At 34.7% G+C, this 20,390-nt stretch overlaps 1 non-coding gene across 1 annotated transcript; it reads right to left on the bottom strand.

The window, feature by feature from the left end:
- Positions 1–347: 347 nt before the first annotated feature.
- LOC118153417 (U1 spliceosomal RNA) lies at positions 348–510 on the bottom strand. The gene has a single exon (XR_004742646.1). It is a non-coding gene; the product is annotated as a U1 spliceosomal RNA (small nuclear RNA).
- Positions 511–20,390: the final 19,880 nt, after the last annotated feature.

The raw sequence follows: 20,390 nt of genomic DNA, 5'->3' as shown, positions 1-20,390 counted from the left end.
GGTCTCAATCTCTTGACCTAGTGATCCACCCACCTCGGCCTCCCAAAGTGCTGGGATTACAGGCTTGAGCCACCGCGCCCGGCTGAGTTTTATTTTTTAATTAAAGTTTCTATTTCTGTGATTATACGTGGAGTGAAGAAAACATTCTAAAAATTACATTATGAAGATGGTTGCAGAATTTTGTAAACATAAAAACCACTGACTTGGGCATTTTAAGTAGATGAACATTATGGTATGCATATTATATCTTATAAAACCAAAAGATTATTTTACCCATTTTAAAGAGGCAAATATATTTTTAAATAATGAAATAAGAACTTCATTTATTTATTTATTTTTAATTTTCAGAGGAAAGCGGAAATACAGTTTCCCACTACCACAAATTACGTAGTCGAATTTCCCACGTTTGGCGAAATGGCAGGGGTCAGCACATCTGGAGTGCAATGGACTGGTCTCACACTGGGAAAACCACCTTCGTGATCATCGGTATCTCCACTGCCAGGTAAGTATAATGAAATAAGATCTTCATTACATAACTCAAAGTTATTATACTATGGTCTACTGATTACCATGAGGCTCTTCTCTATATTTTAAAAGATGCCCAAGATTTCCTTTAAAGGACATTGTAGTTTAGTCCTGGGCTATACAGGCATAGGATGGAGATAAAGAAATGAAAACTACAGATATCAAAAGAAATATATAGATATTAAAAGAGAGTGTCTTTTAACTTGTCTCTATGGGCGTAGATATAATTTGGTTTACAAATTTAAAATTTCTTTGTTAATACATATTTTAAAATTATAGATTTGAACTAATACACATGTAGCATGCTTCAGCTGCTCTATCCCTGATTAGATTGTGACTATTTTTCTGTCCAGAATGCCAAGAGTTTGAAGTTAACTATCTTTTGATCAAGATTAGTTAATTACTTTTACTTAGATTCCATCAAACTTTACTTTGGATTTTGCAAGAATTAAAATAATTTAAAGTATTTTTTTAAAAAAAGTATCATATAAACTTTAAAAGAAAACCAAAGGTTTAAAGAACCACATTCTTTGTAAACATTTGTAAGAAACAAACTTACTGACATGGCTCATTTCCATCTAATGGCAAAAGTGAACATGCTCTTCATAGTTTTTAAGTTTTATATGTGACTGAGACAATTAGAAGAATCCCAGGAGAACATCAGGAAAATGCAAAAAGCCAAGGGTTTCAAGAGAAAGATCAACCCTTTGTATAGGATAGAACATATTTATTTCACAAATTATAAAATATTTAACAAAAAAATTTATGAGAAATATACTTTTCCTATCGAGAAATTAAACATAAGCAAGTATCTAAACCAAAGGGACAGATGAGTGATAGACTGACCCAGTGACAGGCTGGAGCATGAAATGACAACTTGTCCAACAGCTTGCCTGAGAAGAAGCCAAGGGACCAGCCAGGAAACCAGGAACAAAATATAGATGGCGGCATGTGTCACTTGGCACAGTGCATGGTGACTCTGCTCCTGCCAAATGTGCAGCAGGGACAGTCACAGCAGCTTAGCTGTGTTTTAGGACCTAATCAAGGCATAAACCACAACTGCTGCTGTTGGCGGTTGACAAAGGAAACCAAACTGCATTTCTAATTGGGAAGAGGAAAATGTGGGCAAAGAAAACAACCAACCAGATCTTATTGGGAGAAACTGAGTATGACTAGATTCCGTCACAAAGTTAAGCAAGGGCACATGTTACACCAAATCTTGAAAGAGAATCATCGGAATGGCTTAGGAGACATCTTATGAGCATGTTGGCCAATACATTCTTGCAAAACTGACGCTGACCATGGTATTCTTTCATCCCTGCCTGAAGACAGATAATAAAGCCATATACAGCAGACAGATTTCCATGGCTCAAACATCTATTTGTGAGCATAGTACTATGAATTGCTTGTTTTGTCTGCTTCATGTTCTTTCTCCAGAACTGATGATCCTGAATGATACAAGGTGGTGGCTTACAAAAGATTTTAAAATGTGCCTGACATTTTTTCCTTTCAATTGGCAATTTTATAAGTCCTTTTTTAGAATATAAAAGTAATAGATATACTCATCATTAAAAAGTAGGGAGTTTAAAAAAGCAGAATGAAGATGACATAAATTTCCTATACTTTCATATCAAGGCAGCTATAACAACTGTGACAATGTAATGGATATCTTTGAAATCGCATGGAGCATAGCGTATCAACAGCTTTACATCCTGATATTTTCATTTAATATTCAAATAAGGGCATGTTTTATATTATTTTAAAATCTTCAAAAATAATTATTAAGAATATAAAATATTCTAATGTATAAATTCATCACAATTAAACAAGTTTTCAACATATATTGTTTTCTTTCCTTTTTTGGCTGCATTTATGATTTTTAAAAATATATTCATTGAAGTTAAAGTCCTAGCTCAAGCTATACAATCATTCCTAAAATAATAATTTTTAAATGACTTTCCAAAAGGATTTTACCAGGGTACATTCTAATCGACAGTATACGGATGCTCGCCATGTGAGAGGTAATTTTACCAGGGTACATTCTAATCGACAGTATACGGATGCTCGCCATGTGAGAGGTAATTTTACCAGGGTACATTCTAATCGACAGTATACGGATGCTCGCCATGTGAGAGGTAATTTTACCAGGGTACATTCTAATCGACAGTATACGGATGCTCGCCATGTGAGAGGTAATTTTACCAGGGTACATTCTAATCGACAGTATACGGATGCTCGCCATGTGAGAGGTAGTTTTATTTCTCCCTGCACCACTTCTCTACTTCTCAGTTTTGGATAATGGAATTGTAATTTTTTAGAATCAGTTCATTATTGATTTATCAATATTATTTACATTACGTGCTACCTCCTAATTATTTTCAAAATGTAAACCCTATTTTAATCATCAAAGATTCTATAAATAGGATTCACAACTAGGTGGCTGCAACTCCAATTTCTTAATTTTGATTAATTACTAAGTCAATAATATATTTGACTATGTTTTCTTTTTAGTGGAAAGTAACATTTTTGAATGGTATCTTTTCTCAAACTTTAAATACATTAGAAAATTTTTATGTTGCTCTCATGCAAATATTTAACTGAGCGTGGAGTTATTTTTCCCTAAAGCTTTGCCACATTTTCCATTATTTTCTGAGTTCTATGTCTTTGTTGGTGATTTGCTTGGTTTTCTTCCTGAATATTTTCAGAATTTAAAAAATTCTACATCATAAAGCATTTACCATTTTAACAAAAATTAAAGATATATAATGATATTGCTTTTATACTCTAGAATAGTATATCCCTGAAAAATTACAATTTTGAAGATTTAAAAATAATATGAGAAATGCTCCTAACTAAATGCCAAATGAAAAAATCAGGATATAAAATTGTATCTATAATGTCCTAAAAATGTTAAATTAAGATGTAACCTTAAAAAAATGGGTATTCACATTTTTCAGATACTTGATGACTCAGTTTTATCTGTAAGTTTAGTTTCTCTATTAATCTCAGAAATTTTTCTCACTTTCATTTCAGCTTTTTTCTCCCAGCTTGTAGGCAGAACCTCCAATATTTACTTTCCAGTCTTCTTCCCTTTCAATTTTTGAGTTTACAGTTTGCTATGGGTAATTTTTGCACTAATTCACTGAATTACTAGGGACCGTGGTTTTGGAATAGACATAGAAAATGAGATACTAATAACACAGAAGTTCGAATTCTGAAGTGGAGTTTTGGAATGACCCTAAACACCGCAGAAAGTAGGCCCTGTTCATTTCCATTGTGGTAATTGATGTATGGTGGTCTGGATTTTGTGTGAGTCAGCCTGAGTCTCATAATACATATGTGTGCACATGAGTGATTTTTTTTGTAGTGGAGTGGGAAGGGAGGAGGTAAATTCTTAATTTTCTCTGCTTTGCTCAGTTCTACTGTTTCCAAGGTCAAAGAATGGTTTGACTACTGAGTTTTTGTATTTTGTATGTAGTGGAAATTGTGTGAAGTATAGAAAATTGCTAACTGGTATTTTAACATTTGGTACTGCATTCTTTGTCATTCACCCATTTCTTCCAAATCCCTCTTAGCATGTCTTAGATAATTTTCATGATTATTTCAATGAAATAATTGTATAAAGACAAATCAGTCACCATTGTTATTATATCATAATGTAAAGTCTTTTGCTTATTTTTCTAAAATATATGGAAGGATTCTAGAAGTTTCACAAGCTAAAGTATTACAAAAGTTTAGAAAACATATAGATAAAGAAGAGAGTTAAACCAGTGCTTTTTCCAGTTAAATTGGAGCCCTAGTCATTGAATGTAGAATAGGGTGGTTTAAGAAGGTTTATTTAGAGGTGTGGAAATAGGCAGGAGGCTGGTCTTGTCTGGCAAAGCATAGACATCAAAATATAAATATATAAGGATAGAAGAGGCTCCTCCCCTTCACTGGGCACTCCACTTTCCTGTTGCCTTATGAAGAAGGTGCTTTTCTTCCTCTTCACCTTCTGCCATGATTGTAAGTTTCCTGAGACCTCCCCAGCCATGCCGAACTGTAAGTCAATGAAACCTCTTTCCTTTATAAATTACGCAGTCTCATGCAGTTTATAGCAGTGTGAAAATGGACTACTACAATCTTAAATACCCATCTTCATTGTCTTCTCCTGAACTCTTTAAATATGTTACTTCCATCTTTATTCAAGCTACCACCATACCACCCAACCCATGGCTCTATTATTCTACTATCCTACTGTATTGCTATTATTTTCTCCTATTTATCTTCCCTATGAGAATATGAGGAAAAAAACACTTTTAGCTTACTTTCATTTGCATCTAAGAAGAGTGCCTAGTTCATTAAAGGTAATCAATGAAAAAGCAGGAAATCAATGAACAGACAGATGAATGACATTAATTAATCTTTCTGAGCCCCAGTTTTCTCATCTGTAAAATGTGAATAATACTAACCATGTATATTTGCTTTGAGAATTAAATGAACCAACATATAAATTGCCTATATTATGTCTGACCCATTTGTTTCCCTGCTTCCTTCATTCATAAGAAATGATCTTAAATTTTAAGATCTTTTTTCCTCTCTTTTATCTAACAACTAAAAGCATGAGTGTGAAGAGTCCGATGATTTCACTTAGCAGGTGCTGATATTATGGTGACATTTTTGCAATGTTGATTTATCTAAGCATTGTGATTGTTAAAAGCCCAAAGAATGCCCTATAGTGGAATTAGATAAGCTAAAATGAACTAAAGGCAATAGGAAAGATTGTATTTCAGTAAAGTTGTATTTTAGTTTGATTAAAGTCTATTAAATGCAAGTAATTTTAGAGAACTTGGGTGTTTCAAATAACAATAAGATATTAAAAAGTGACTTTCATTCTTCTTGGAAAGAACATTCTATTTTCAAAGAAAATAGAAAAGGACATTGTTTAATGCTGTACATTAAATTTCATTTCCCACCACATAATTATTAAAAGATAAGTACCTCTTACATTATTAATAAATAATAAAATGGCAATTAAATAACTATCATTAATGACTTATTCATTAATATGTTAGTAGTTGCCTGCTTTATCATGAAAACAAATTAATGTGATAGTAGAAAAGGCCAGGCACGGTGGCTCATACCTGTAATCCTAGCACTTTGGAAGGCCAAGGTGGGTGGATCACTTGAGGTCAGGAGTTCAAGACCACCCTGGCCAACATGGCGAAACCCTGTCTCTACTAAAAATACAAAAATCAGCCGGGCACAGTGGCATGCACCTGTAATCTCAGCTACTTGGGAGGCTGAGAGGGAGAATCACTTGAAACCAGGAGGCAGAGGTTTCAGTGAGCTGAGATCTCGCTACTGCACTTCAGGCTGGGGAACAAAGTGGGAAAAAAAAAGGTGGTAGAAAAATTAAAATTCAGTAAATAATCAAATAGAATGTTGCATATTTTGTCTCAGTTAATTCAAATATATCTGATTCTTAAGGAACTCTAAAAAAAGAGATTTGCATACTGAGTACCGAAATAGTTCAAAGCTAATAGGTGTTTATTACAAAGAAAACTCTCTCATGTCTTTTTAAGTTGGTTTACTCTTAGAAAAACTTGATTTCCTGTGTCTGAGGAAAATAAGCTTATAAAAAAGATGAAAAGGCTGCTATATAGCACTCTAGTAAAAGGATGCTAACAAATTAAGTGTTAATGAATCAAAAACATGTGGATTACACTTCACTTCAAATAGAAATAACTTTAGAGCTAAAGGATAACATACTCAGCAAAATATAATAAGTCTTTGTCAATTTTAAACTCCAGCATTTAAGGTATCTTCAGAAAGCTAGTGATTCTATCCTTTCATTGTTATCTATCATTTTCATTTTCTAGAAGAGATCAATCTCTTTATGGCATGGTCTTTCAAAAGTTCGACAATATATTGGCTAACTTATAAACAAACATCCCAGAATTTCAGAGATACGATCGGGCAGGAAATATGTATCAATTAACCAAAACCACCGTACTAAAACTGAACATTTTCTTCCTCTCCTTGCTTATTAAAATTTAAAAAGTAAAGGAAAAAGAAGTGTCCGTTTTTATATAACTTTTTAAAACTATCCTCCATATGTATATATGCATATATATATATTTAAATTCTAGCTAAGATTTATATTTTCAAATTAGTTTGGTGAATACCAGTCTCTTCTTTGCACAAAATTGAAATCTATGTAATGTTAGTAGTTCTAACTGCAGTCCACATTTATATAAAAACCTTTAAAAGATAATTGTCTTAATGCTTATGGAGAACTGAGAATTTTGTCAATACAAGAAGGAAATCATGCTGGATGTGGAGTTCAGAATATATACTTAATGTATAGAAACCCCTTTGTTTAAGATCATTTAGGCATGTTTTCAGGCTGTGTTCACTCAGGTATCTAATATATGTTCTTTACTGAAAAAATATTAATGTGATTCTTCAGTGAAAACAATGATTTTTTAGTGCCTAGTCTAGAGATTTCATCGAAAAAGACTTCACTGACGTTTCTACCCTTTTGCTTAGGCCTCTTTCACTAAGAATTCTGTTTGGAAGTCAGAATACTTGTTTCTTATTTGTGGGTGCTTAAGACAGTGCCTGACCTTTGGTGTCAAAAGCCTTTCAGTCAGTTTCCAGGTGGGAGCCTACACAGGTAAAGCCTAGGAGTGCAAAATGTCCCTGGAACTGCAGTCAGGGGACCGGAATTATTCCATCTGGACTGTTTGAGTTCCCTCCTTTTGTTCTCCTGCTGTCTCAGATGATTCCTGGTTCTGACTTGAGTTCGATCCCTGCTTCCCACCTCCTCTAATCAAGGCAACCTCTTTATGCTTGGACTGACAAAAACCAAGGGTTCTTTGTTTCGTAGTCACCGCTCACTCGCCTACTACTTTGGAATCAGTCTCACTCCCAGTTTCTATTTCCACATGCTCCCACATTTCATTCCTAATTTCAAATTTGGCTAGGCCCAAGTTGGCTTTTTATTTGCCCTTTCTTTCAAGTCCCCATCCAGTCTGGAAAGTGCTCAGAGCCCTGAGACCATCCCTCCACTGCAGGTCAAGAGGATGAATATTTGATGACGCGTAAAACACTACTCAGATGTGATTGTGGAACTGGATTGAGTTGGAGAGTTAGAAACCTCTATGGATCATTTAGACACTTCAATGAATTAGCAGCTGTTAATGATGGAAGGGCAAGCTGTGTATGAGAGTACATGAAACAATATACTTCCCAAGAGGTAAAAGTAGTAGAGCTTTAAAATAAGCAATTTATAGAGTTCAATGCTCAGGTAAGCCAGATTCTTGACTGAATGACTTACTTCTTTTTTATTAAAATTTTCAATGGCTCCCCACTGCCTCTGTTAAATACATAGTCCCCACTATTGGGCAATTTTTAGTTTTCACTCCACCTTTCCTGCAGATCTTCACCCTCCTGCCCGTTGTTCCAGCCAAAACAAGTTACTTTTAGTTTTGAAACTTGCCTTGGGATTTCCTACCGGTATACTAGTATTCAGTGTTTCCTTTTGCATGAAAAAGTCTAAGCAAGTCCATCCCAAATTTCCATCAACATGCCTCCATTTTATCTTCGTGGCTACAACCTTGCCTTTCACCCTGACTGTATCCTCCAAGAAGAAATGAACTCTCTCTCTAGGAAAACACTGTGGTCACACCAGCACATCATCTGCAGTTTGCTATGCAGATAACAATGCTTAGTTTTACCTCTCTATGTAATTCTTTACTAAATGTGGGTTGTTCTTCTTATCTCCTTTTATCACAAAATTATAAATTTCATATAACCATCATAAGAGAATATCAACAATAATTAACTAAAGATCTCAAGCAATTGTTGGAGTCTCTATTTTGGTGCACAAAAATAGCAGATCTGTAGCAACACTTATAAAAAGATGAGGAAACAGGGTTAGTTTTATGTGTGTGTAAGTTCTCCTGCCCATATTCACAATAAGAGAGGGGCAGCTCCTTTTTAGAGTACCGTACTTCCATTCTACAACCATCTATTAGCAAAAAGTATTATAACATACAACAGCAAAAATAATCTTCATCAATTGCTTATGGTTGTTCTCAGGTAATACAGACACTTGAGAAACAGACATTTTCTTTTTTATGCTTTCCAATTTTGCTCTTGAATGGATCTCTAAATTTATACTCCATTGTCCCATGATACACAACTTTCTCCAATCCCCGTCTCTACCTAATATCTTGCTATTTTTATGAGTTTCAATAGCCTGTTTTAATGTGGTAGTTTCTTTAAGAAAATAATTACAATGCAAATTAGTCTTCAACAAATAGTAAGGCGCATTTTGGAATTAAATGCCTAGGTATTGAAGCTTTGCTTCTTGCTATGTTTAAAACCATTATGTAAGTTTAGCCATAGTCATTCAATCTATGTACCTAGAAATATCATTCTTTCTGCTGCTAATGAAGGTCCTACGGCACAAATTTATTAAAGGTATATGTTTGCATGGGATAATAATTGGGTCGATAATATTAAATTCATAGGCTCATTATTTAATTGCAAGGGCAGATTATGAATACAGCTTCTAAAATGTATTTTAATGAAAAACACTACATCCTGACCTAATCATATCAACCTTATGCTATCTAATTAAAGATGCAAAAAATCATTAGAGTTGCAAAATATTAGTTCCAGCTCCATCAGGCTGTGAGCTGCCCCTTCATGAATATATATTTTTTTACTCCATGATAAATAGTTAATAAGGTAAAAATGACAAAATTTGCATGTAGGCAAATTAGTTTAATAGAATGATGTCTTTTCTGACTACTGAAAGTGACCTTTTCCTTATCAAAAAAATGGCTAAAATACTTTGAAATTATCATCTGGCTGTCTTTGCGCAATTGACAAATTATATGTATTAACAATATAAAATTATAAAATGCAATAATCCTAAATTCTCATCATACTATAAATGTGTCCTGTAATTCTGCATTTATCAATTTAATAAAAGGAAATTAAGCATATTATAAAGTATCCATTTATGAGGCAATTTTTATTCCAGATCATAAAAATGAAAAGCACATGCTTAATAGCTAGCACTATGGCAAACATCTAGATCAAATTTTTAAAGCACAAGAATTCTAAACTACTTACTTGAAATACTTATATATTAAAATGCATACTCCACTCTTAGCACTTTAGATTATAGATGATTGTTCTCAATTAAACTAGCATTATATCTTGAGATTAGAACATCAATTATTCAGCAGGGCTATCTTGCTTCTCTATTAAAATAAGCTAAACAAGCAAACATAAGTTAGCTTGAAAAGAATAACAAAAAAGTCATAAGAAAGAAAAAATCTTTGTGGTGTAAATACCAAGGGCATGAAGAGATATAGTAAACAAATAAAATAAACACATCTATCCATGTAAGTTTGGGAATGTTTGTGTATGCTTAAGACACATAACCACAACAACAAGAAATAACAGGTGCTCTACAGATTTTCAAATGATTTGCATAAACATTTCCATAATTCCCACCATTCATGGTTACTGAGTCTATACATGTAAAGGCAACAGCTGTCATGTATCTGCATATTTGAATTTCTACTAATGGTTCAACTGAATCAAAGCCAAAATATGTCACTTAAAACCCAAATGACTTTGATTATATTGTTTACTTCAATTCCATATAACCAAATTGTCTTTTCTTTGATTTATTTGAATATTTACACATAGAATTATGGACATTCCAGGTTTGAAGCCTGTTTCTGAGTTCTAGTTATGTCCATCATAGGTCAGCTAAGTCATTTTACTGAGAAGAGCATAAATATTAAACTTAAAGAACAATTTCACAGCCCCCTTCAATTTTTCCTCTAGCACCTAGATTTTAATTATCTCTCATGCATGCATGCTCTCTCTCTCTCTCTCATCCCCTTTTAAAATACACATAGTAGATAGTCAAGTAATTCTGTTTTCCTCTGTTTTATCTATTTAGGTACTATTGTGCAACTCAAATTATTTTGGAACTCAACTTTGGATTGTTCCCAAATTCTTGAACTTCCATGTTACTAAGTTCTTGAACTTAGTAATTAAACAACTTGCACTCTACCTATTCTAAGCACTGTATAATTATCCTAAAGAGGAAGTGATCTTTGCTTAATTTTTAGGACAATTTCAGTAATTTTGATCTTTTACAAATTATGCTGTTAGTCAAAGATTTCTGAAGAAGAACAGATATATAGTAACATGAAATTTGTTTACTTCAAGTTAGGGCTTTTGAAATGCCTACTATACTCATATAAGAGCTTTCAAACAGAATTCAAGGCATATTGATTATACTGAGTGAACCCATGCCAATTTTTTAAAGCTAATGTTTCCATTCCTATCAGGTAGGAAATGAGGTAAGGTATGTTATAAGTTCATTCTGTGGGCTAACTAAATATATTAAATTATTCAACCATTCATGTGTGCATTGTTTTTTAGATGGAGTTTTGCTCTTTTTGCCCAGGCTGGAGTGCAGTGGCGCGATCTTGGCTCACTGCAATCTCCGCCTCCTGGGTTCAAGCAATTCCCTGCCTCAGCCTCCAGAGTGGCTGGGACTACAGGCTCACACCACCAAGTGCAGCTAATTTTGTATTTGTAGTTTTAGTAGAGATGGGGGTTTCACCATGTTGGCCAGGCTGGTCTTTAACTCCTGACCTCAGGTGATCCGCCTGCCTAAGCCTCTCCAAGCGCTGGGATTACAGGCATGAGCCTCCATGCCTGGCCCAAGCAAGCATTCTTTTATGTATTGAACAAGTACCCAGTAAACGAGTGCTATGTTCTAGAGATTGAGATTGAGGACATAAAGATTGAGGACAGAGATTGAAGACATAAAGATGAAAAAACCACTCTTCCATTCCTCAAAAAAATTTCAAGTCTACAAAGAAAGAGGGACACATAAACAGGTTGTACTCAAATTGTATGTTGGATGCAATCAGGTAAGAGAGGCAGATGCGACAAAAGGAAAATGACCCTCTCTGGGTTGATTTCAAAGAGAAAATATTCAAGCTGAGCCCTGGAAGCATTAGTTTACCAAATAACGTATGAGACATTGGGAGGATATTGCTCCAAACAGAAAGGAATTCAGGGACATGGGAAACAGTATGACATGTGTGGTGAAATGCTCATATTTTTGTATAGCTTAATTATGTTGTATGGTAAGAAGCATGCTGGCTGGGAAGAAGTGGGAAGGATGGGGATATAGGACATGAGGCTGAAGAGGTAAGAAAGAATCAGGACAAATGGCAATTATACAATAGTAAGGATTTGTATAATGGTGGCCAAATCAATAGTAAATAATTTCAAGAACAACACCAGAAAAAAATCATCAACTTGCTGATACACTAGCAGAGTGAGGCTTTTTTGAGCAGCCCAAAAAACAAAGCTCCTTGAAACCAACTCACCTTTCTTCTTTCACCATTGATTCCTCTCCGTTGCTCAGATCTTTTGACTATAAAACTTAGCTCCTGATCGGAAATCTCCAAATCATATTGTATGAAGAACCTGGTTTCCTCACTGTGGATGCGCTGAAGTGCATCTAATATCCAAGAGTCATTGTGCAACCTAAGAATAAAATCAGGCCAGGCGCGGTGGCTCAAGCCTGTAATCCCAGCACTTTGGAAGGCCGAGGCGGGTGGATCACGAGGTCAAGAGATTGAGACCATCCTGGTCAACTTGGTGAAACCCAGTCTCTACTAAAAATACAAAAAAAAAAAAAAATAGCTGGGCATGGTGGCGCGTGCCTGTAATCCCAGCTACTCGGGAGGCTGAGGCAGGAGAATTGCCTGAACCCAGGAGGCGGAGGTTGTGGTGAGCCAATCGCGCCATTGCACTCCGGCCTGGATAACAAGAGTGAAAGAGGGAAACTCCATCTCAAAAAAAAAAAAGAATAAAATCATCTGTTACCTGCTTTTTAGTTTCCCCAAGTTTTGTTTAGTTTTTTCTCACAAAGTGTTAAGTAATTCATAGTTCTTTTATCATCTTGTTTTTAGTTTACATTCCTCATTCTTTTTTCAGAAACTATTTGATGATTAAGATTTCAGAAGTTATATAATAATTTCCTCACTGAAATCCCATAAGCTAACAACTGCAATCTGGAGGTTGTTACAGTTGTCCCCTATAAGCCTATTACTTCTTATTTTTAATTTTTTTAATTTTTTAAAATTTTTACATTTTTATTTTTTGTGGGTGCATAGTGGGAAGATTCAGACGCAACCTATTTCTCCATCAACAAATGAATGAAGAAAATATGGTGGAGTACTATTCAGCCATAAAAAATTCATAAAATCCAGTCATTTGCAACAACATGGATGGAACTGAAGATCATCATGTTAAGTGAAATAAGCCACGTACAGAAAGACAATCATGTGTTCTTACTTCATTGTGGGATCTAAAAATCAAAACAGTTGAACTCATGCTTATTTTTGATGTCTAAGAAAAAAACTTAAAAATATTTAGCTGTTAACTTGGATTGTAAATATCCAAATTAGTTCACATGTGAAGAATGTATCTAAAGAAAATTTAAATTTGGGTTTATTTATGAGTGGTGGAAACCCCACCGGGGCAGGTCAGACAGCACTGAGGTTTCTCTTATTTGGTTGTTTTCCAACCTTAATGGTAAATAGGTTAATTAGCTGAAGTATCTAACTTGATAAAATGTTTATTTAATTTTTATCACTTATCAAAACAACTCTAAATATTGATTTTTGAAAACTCCGTTTTTCTTTTGATACTAATAAAGTGACAGCCTCTTGCTCCTCAAATTTATATTTTAATAAGAAATATTAATTATTTGATATTATTAACATTTAGATATTAGAGACATTAGTTAGGTCAGTGCTTATAAAACTCTTCTATTGAATACTCCTAAAGGTAGAGAAGAGAAAAATGCATATACTATCCCTAATCTACCAGTGTTTAATTTTTTTTTTAACTTTGAGTAAAATTGAAACTCGGGGATATGTAATATTTATTTTGTGACTTAGTGTACATGTCTCACCAAGTATACCAGGAAGTAGTTTCAGGAGCACAAAATTGTGCCACTAACAGTTCATAGGCCAGACCAAAATCTTTTACGTCTCAGTGTCAATAAACTAGCCTTCTGAGAAGTTTTCAGAAAATGGACTGATATATAAATTAGACTATCAAGATATTTAGGCATCACATAATTATGTGTCATTTTACACACTGAAAGTGGATAATTATTTTAGTTCAATAATTATGTTTTGCTTTAACTAGTCTGGACAATGCTAGAATTTATTGATTTCCCATTATAATGACAGTCAATTTCACATTCATTGTATTATTCTAGCATTATTTTAATATTGCTTCTTATTAATACACTAAGGTATGAAAAAAAGTTTGTGTCACTGTTTATAAGTACTAGAGACAGAATTTAAGCTCAGAGCTAACTCCAAAGTTGTTTTTTTTTTTAATGCAGTCTTACTGTGTTGCCCAGGCTGAAGTGAAATGGTGTGATCTTGGCTCACTGCAACCTCTGCCTCCTGGATTCAAGCCATTCTCCTGCCTCAGCCTACCGAGTAGCTGGGATTACAGCCGTGCACCACCATACTTGGTTAATTTTTGTATTTTTAGTGGAGACAGGGTTTCAACATGTTGGCCCAGCTGGTCTTGAACTCCTGACCTCATGATCCACCCACCTTGGCCTCCCAAAGTGCTGGGATTACAGGCGTGAGCCACTTCACCCAGTCCAAAGTTTATTTCATTCTATCATGTTGACTCAGTTAAAATAACTGATATAACATGTATCTTCATTTAACTATCTCTGTCTCAACTCTTACCAAAATAGTATAATAAATATTTTTATCCTAGATGCTAGATAATGTCTCTGTGTTTTTCCCCAACTACCGCATCACACAGTGAAAAAAAAGGCAAAACTGCCACTCAGCCTAACTGATGGCCCAAGACAGGCCATATGGCTTGGTGCCATCTTGAAATGCAACTACTGCTCTTATTGCACTTTGAGATTCTAGGTCGGCTGTTTGAATGATTTACTAGTTGCCTTGTTAAACAAGAACTAGTCTTTGCCATTCTCCTAAGCTTGTTTAAAGTAACATTCATCTTTTTATTTTCATGGTGGTAAGATTTAATGTAGTTGAATTACTGTCAATTTGCCATCATAAACATTTTCTATAACACTTAAAACATAAAGATTTTAAGTGCAAGATTATCAACAATGTAATTAACTCTGAATTAATTAGGAATCACAGTCCTGTTTCTGCTGGCTTTTGTTTCTTTTGCCCAGAAAATATCTGCCTCCTCTTTATTTCTCCTTCATTCTGTGTGAAAGAATAATTATGGAAACATTCAAGCCCAGATTTACAGAATGCTAAACAAATGTTTTGACAGAGACGAAAATACCACATTGGAATAGGGAAAGCTGTACAAAGATTAATTGTATTTTATTATTATTACTACTATTATTTTGCCATTTTGGGTGACATTTTCCAGCAAAAAGCTCCATGATGAATTGTTAATGAGTCAAATTATGAACTTTTCTAAGTTTTTATCATACTTTTCAGCTCTATAAAGCAAGCTCATACAACGAAAAAATAATCTATGGTTGTATATGCAAATTTTAAAAATAAGTAAATTGAACATAGTTGTCAACATAATTGAGAATTATGTAATTATAATATATAACTCTTGATAATTATAATTTTTATAATTTGTTTATAATATTAAGCTACATAACACTTATCCAAAGGTAAATAATTTTATCCTACCTCATCAAAAATGTGTGGAAATTTCACTTTTCTGGTGTTCTTTAGAAGGTTAAAGAGACCATCTATACGTTAGGAGAATTTCTGTTATGATAAACAATATAAAAACAGTCCTGATTTCATAAATTAATTGGGTGTTGGCGACCACTGATGAAAGAGCAATAGACTTAATATGCAACATTCAATAAAATATTAAGTTTAAACTTTCATGATCATATTTAATTATAAAGTTCATTTATATTTAGTTATAAAGTTTATTATCCTTAAATGCATCAGCAATAATACACACAAATACACACACATATTTTCACCTTTCTGTCATATCGTGTGTGTGTGTGTGTGTGTGTGAGAGAGAGAGAGAGAGAGAGAGAGAGAATATCAAATTGAATTATATAAAAGTAAAGATATGGCCGGGCATAATGGCTCACACCTGTGATCCCAGTACTTTGGGATGCTGAAGTGGATCACCTGCGGTTAAGAGTTCAAGACCTGCCTAGACAACATAGCAAAATCCCCGTCTCTACTAAAAATACAAAAAATTAGCCAGGCATGGTGGCAGGCACCTCTAATACCAGCTACTCAGAAGGCTGAGGCAGGAGTATTGCTTGAACCTGTGAGGCAGAGGTTGCAGTGAGCTGACATCACGCCATTGCACTCCTGCCTGGGCAACAGTGCAAGATGCTGTCTCAAAAAATAATTTAAAAAGATTAAGATATTGGATTATATTAGATGACAGAAGAGAAAATGTAAAGCAATCATGAAAGATTTTTAACAATGTCTCTAGGAGTGGGATATACAAGTTCACTGTATGTTTATAATTTTTATAGGTTTGAGTTGTTTTTAAATAAAAAGATAAAATTGAATGATATTCTATTGCAATACATGCCATTATATGGCGGTGGTTGCAAATTTGAATTTCTTGCAAAAATACAGCTTTTCAGTATGTCTGAAAATTTTATATTTCTAAATTATTTTTTCTAAAGGTAATTAAAAGAGAAACTATATTCCACCTGTTCATAAAGCCTTAGGCATTATGGTTAAGAGAAATAGGTGACATATTATGCCACAGGTTCTGATGATGGCCAATGAAACAAAGTAATTTACAAAGTCCTTTGCCCTGTGTCCTACATTTGCAGCAATTCATTGCTCTGTGAGTGGCAGAAGCTATTAGGTTTTGTTCACATCTCAATGTGGGTCATTTACAGAAACCTAGTGTGTGACATTTCTTGTAAAGCCAAAAAGGACAAGTGTGAATATTTAGCTAACACAGTATTTTAAGGGTCATAAAAAGGATGGAATCTATAAATAGATCTAAATGCAAATATACATATGAAGAAGAAGAATCAAATATAATTGGTTACCTCTAACTCTAATAACTACAAGTGAGTTTGGCAGTGTGATTTTACACACATAGTAGTCAATGTGCTTATGGTGTAAGTTGGAAAACTACTTACCTCCGGGTATATTTGTATTAGAATGATGCAGTATAGCACTAAACAGACAGGGTATAAACAGCCAAACTTTGGGTATGACAAGCTTACACTCATCAAAATTCATCCTCATTGTCTTTACATGTTAAAATCCACATATTCTTTAGCAGAATCGTTAAACACTTAAAAGAGGTGTCTGATATCAGAGTATTGAGACATATGGAGACAGTTTTGGTTTGTTTTCTAGAAACTTTTAGGTACTCACCATTCTGTTTAATAGTCATTGAAATTCAAATAGCTTTGATTTGAAGTCATACTAAGTAAAGAAAAAATGAAAATATAAGGGAGGATCAAAGAAGAGAAAGAAAATAAAAGGGGAAACAGAACTTTAGACAAAGGAAAAAGAAATTCACAAAATAAGAACTCCCCAACCCCTGATCATTTCTAGAGGCAGTCCTAGTGCAGGATTCTAGTGATAAAGTCAATGTTCTTCTATATGTGTAGTCTCAGGTCTGTAAGGGGACAATCATATTCTTCTTTCATTCCCCTTTAATTTATTCAATTGGTTAACAAATATTGACACATGCCTACTATATGCCAAGTACTAAAGAATAAGATGGATGGTAACTGCAGCCAGTTAGGGAGAGAAGGGGACAGATACACAGTGATGAGGAAAGCAGGGGTACAGTAGTGTGATGTGGGGGAGGCAGCACCCAAGTCAAGAGAACATGTGTTGTCAAGAATGGACAATGAGCACACATGGACAAAGGGAGGGGAGCATCACATGCTGAGGTCTGTTGGTGGGAGAACTAGGAGAGGGACAGTGGGGGGTGGGGAGTTGGGAGGGATAACATGGGGAGAAATGTCAGATATAGGTGATGGGGACAAAGGCAGCAAACCATATTGCCATGTATGTACCTATGCAACAATCCTGCATGTTCTTCACATGTACCCTGAAACCTAAAATGCAATTAAAAATAATAGTAATAGGAAGCTTATTGTATGGGTTTATGATAAGAGGTGATATATTCATTTTTTTAGATTAAAATTAAAAATCATTCTGGTTATAGTGAAGAGTAGATTGAAAGAAGCAAGGAGGGATTCAAGGAGGCTCATTGAAAGGTGAATGTTAGAGTAAGTCAGGGGAGAATTGAGGCATCTTGGACAGGGAAAGTTGCTTTATGCATGGAACTAGATGAACACATTAAAGAGTCAGGGAATTTCCAGAATCTGGACATGGTGGATATGGAGGGTGAAGGAGGAGGAGGGTGTAAATATGTAATTGCTGAACGGGTTTTTTCTGCCCACTGCACAGAAAAAAATCAATTCCCTGAGATCACAACATTGTGGTAGAGAAAGAGTTTAATGAATGTGAGGCTGGCCACATAGGAGATGGACTTCTTACTCAAATGACTATCTCAGAAGGCTCAGAGACTAGGGTTTTTATAGACACTTCCATAGTCACGGGGTCTAGGGAATAGGTGCTGCTGACTGGTTGGGGATGAAATCGCAGGGTGTGGAAAATGGTCCTCATGTGGTGAGTCCACCTCTGGGTGGACAGTTGAGTCATGAGTCACAATTCCATGTGGGGTCAGTCTGAAAAATATCTCACAAACCAGCCCTTTATATTTTACCATAGTGATGTTTTCCATAGGAGCAACTGGGGAAGTCACAAATCTCGTGATCTCTGACCACTTGACTACTGAACAGTAAGAGACTATGGAAACTATGCCTATGTTTTAGCAGAAGTGAGGCCCATCCAATATTCCTGATCTTATAGCTTTTCACTGGTCTTACAAGGGCAGCTTCAGCCCCTAAAGAAAAAAGGGATTCATTTTAGAGACTATTCCTATTATCATCCTTGCTTCAAAGTTAAACTGTAAATTAAATTCTCCCAAAACTAGCTCAGCCTATGCCAGGAATTACCAAGGACAACTTGGAGGCCAGAAGCAAGACAGCGTCAACCACATTAGACTTCGCTTACTGTCATAATTTTGCAAAGGCAGTTTCAAACACAGCTCCCCAAAATGGCCCCTCCTTTCCCTTCCCCTCTCCTTCCATCTTCAGAACTAGATGAGTGGTTTTGGCATTTAACAACCAAGAAACCTGAATGAAGAGTGATTTGGAGGAAAAAACAATGAATTTATTTTCAAAATGTCAATAGTGAAGTCCTCTTGCCATATATATGTGGAGTTGTGAACATTAATTGAAAGTTCTATATTTTTTAACTAAATTCATGTTTACTTTGAAAGAATTAATACTATAACTAAATAAAATGGCCTAAGTTACCATTTAGTTAGAAATGTACTAAATACATTAATTTATTCCTAAAGTACAGATCTCATTAACTACTCAGCCAATAGAAATAATAATAGTTAATATTTATATTTATTGAGTAAATATTTGCAATATATGTTTTATATATATTAAGTCTATTTCTCAAAGTTCTAATTTTATTACTCATGTTATTAAAAATAGAGTCAAAGAGGTAAAACTATTATCTCAAGATACACAGCTAGTAAGTAACAGAGCCATCATTTAAGCGGGGTCTACCTCCCTTCAAGCCAGGAATGAACCACTACATTACACTCATTCATTAGAGGAAAATTAACCACAAATGTATTTTTTTAACCATCACATGGTTAAAAATTGGAGGAAAATTAACTACAAATGTGATTTTTAACCATCGTATTTATTTTATTTTTTTTCAATTCTAGTTGTTTAATATTTGCATATATTAATTATTCCAGTTGTTTAAATATATTAAAAAATATATAAGCAACTCCAATTGTGTATATAAATATGTGTATGTGTACGTATATATATGTATGTGTATATATGTATATAAATATTCATACACACACACACATGCACATATGCACACACATTAAGACTAGAAGGAAAGTTACCTAAGGATTAACAGTTATCTCAGGTTGTAGAAAGTCAGGCAATTTTTACTTTTTAAATAGTATACTTTTTTAATTTTCCAAATTTTCTACACTGGACATGTATTATTTTTGACATCAGAAATTCAATTCCTTAAATTAACCATGATATTATGAAGTAGGTATTAAGGGCCAAAGAGGTGGCGTAGACAGTTTTTATCAGTTACGCTGAGGAAGGGCAGACCGAAATCTTCCTTATTTTCATTTTTCAATTAGATTATACCAATTTTTTCTTCTTTTCTCTTTTTTTTTAATTGCATTTTAGGTTTTGGGGTACATGTACAGAACATGCAAGATAGTTGCATAGGTACACACATGGCAGTGTGATTTGCTGCCTTCCTCCCCTTCACCCACATCTGGCATTTCTCCCCATGCTATCCCTCCCCAGCTGCCCCCCTGCCCCACTGTCCCTCCCGTATTCCCCTCAATAGACCCCAGTATGTAGTGCTCCCCTTCCTGTGCCCATGTGTTCTCATTGTTCATCACCCGCCTATGAGTGAGAACATGCAGTATTTCATTTTCTGTTCTTGTGTCAGTTTGCTGAGAATGATGTTCTCCAGATTCATCCATGTCCCTACAAACGACACGAACTCAACATTTCTGATTGCTGTATAATATTCCATGGTGTATATGTGCCACATTTTGCCAATTCAATCTATCATCGATGGGCATTTGGGTTGGTTCCAGGTCTTTGCTATTGTAAACAGTGCTGCAATGAACATTCATGT

Source organism: Callithrix jacchus, chromosome 4, assembly GCF_049354715.1.
Source record: "Callithrix jacchus isolate 240 chromosome 4, calJac240_pri, whole genome shotgun sequence".
Classification (NCBI taxonomy): domain Eukaryota; kingdom Metazoa; phylum Chordata; class Mammalia; order Primates; family Cebidae; genus Callithrix; species Callithrix jacchus.
The sequence above is the reverse complement of the archived record's forward strand: the minus strand, read 5'-3'. Positions and strand labels throughout refer to the sequence as shown.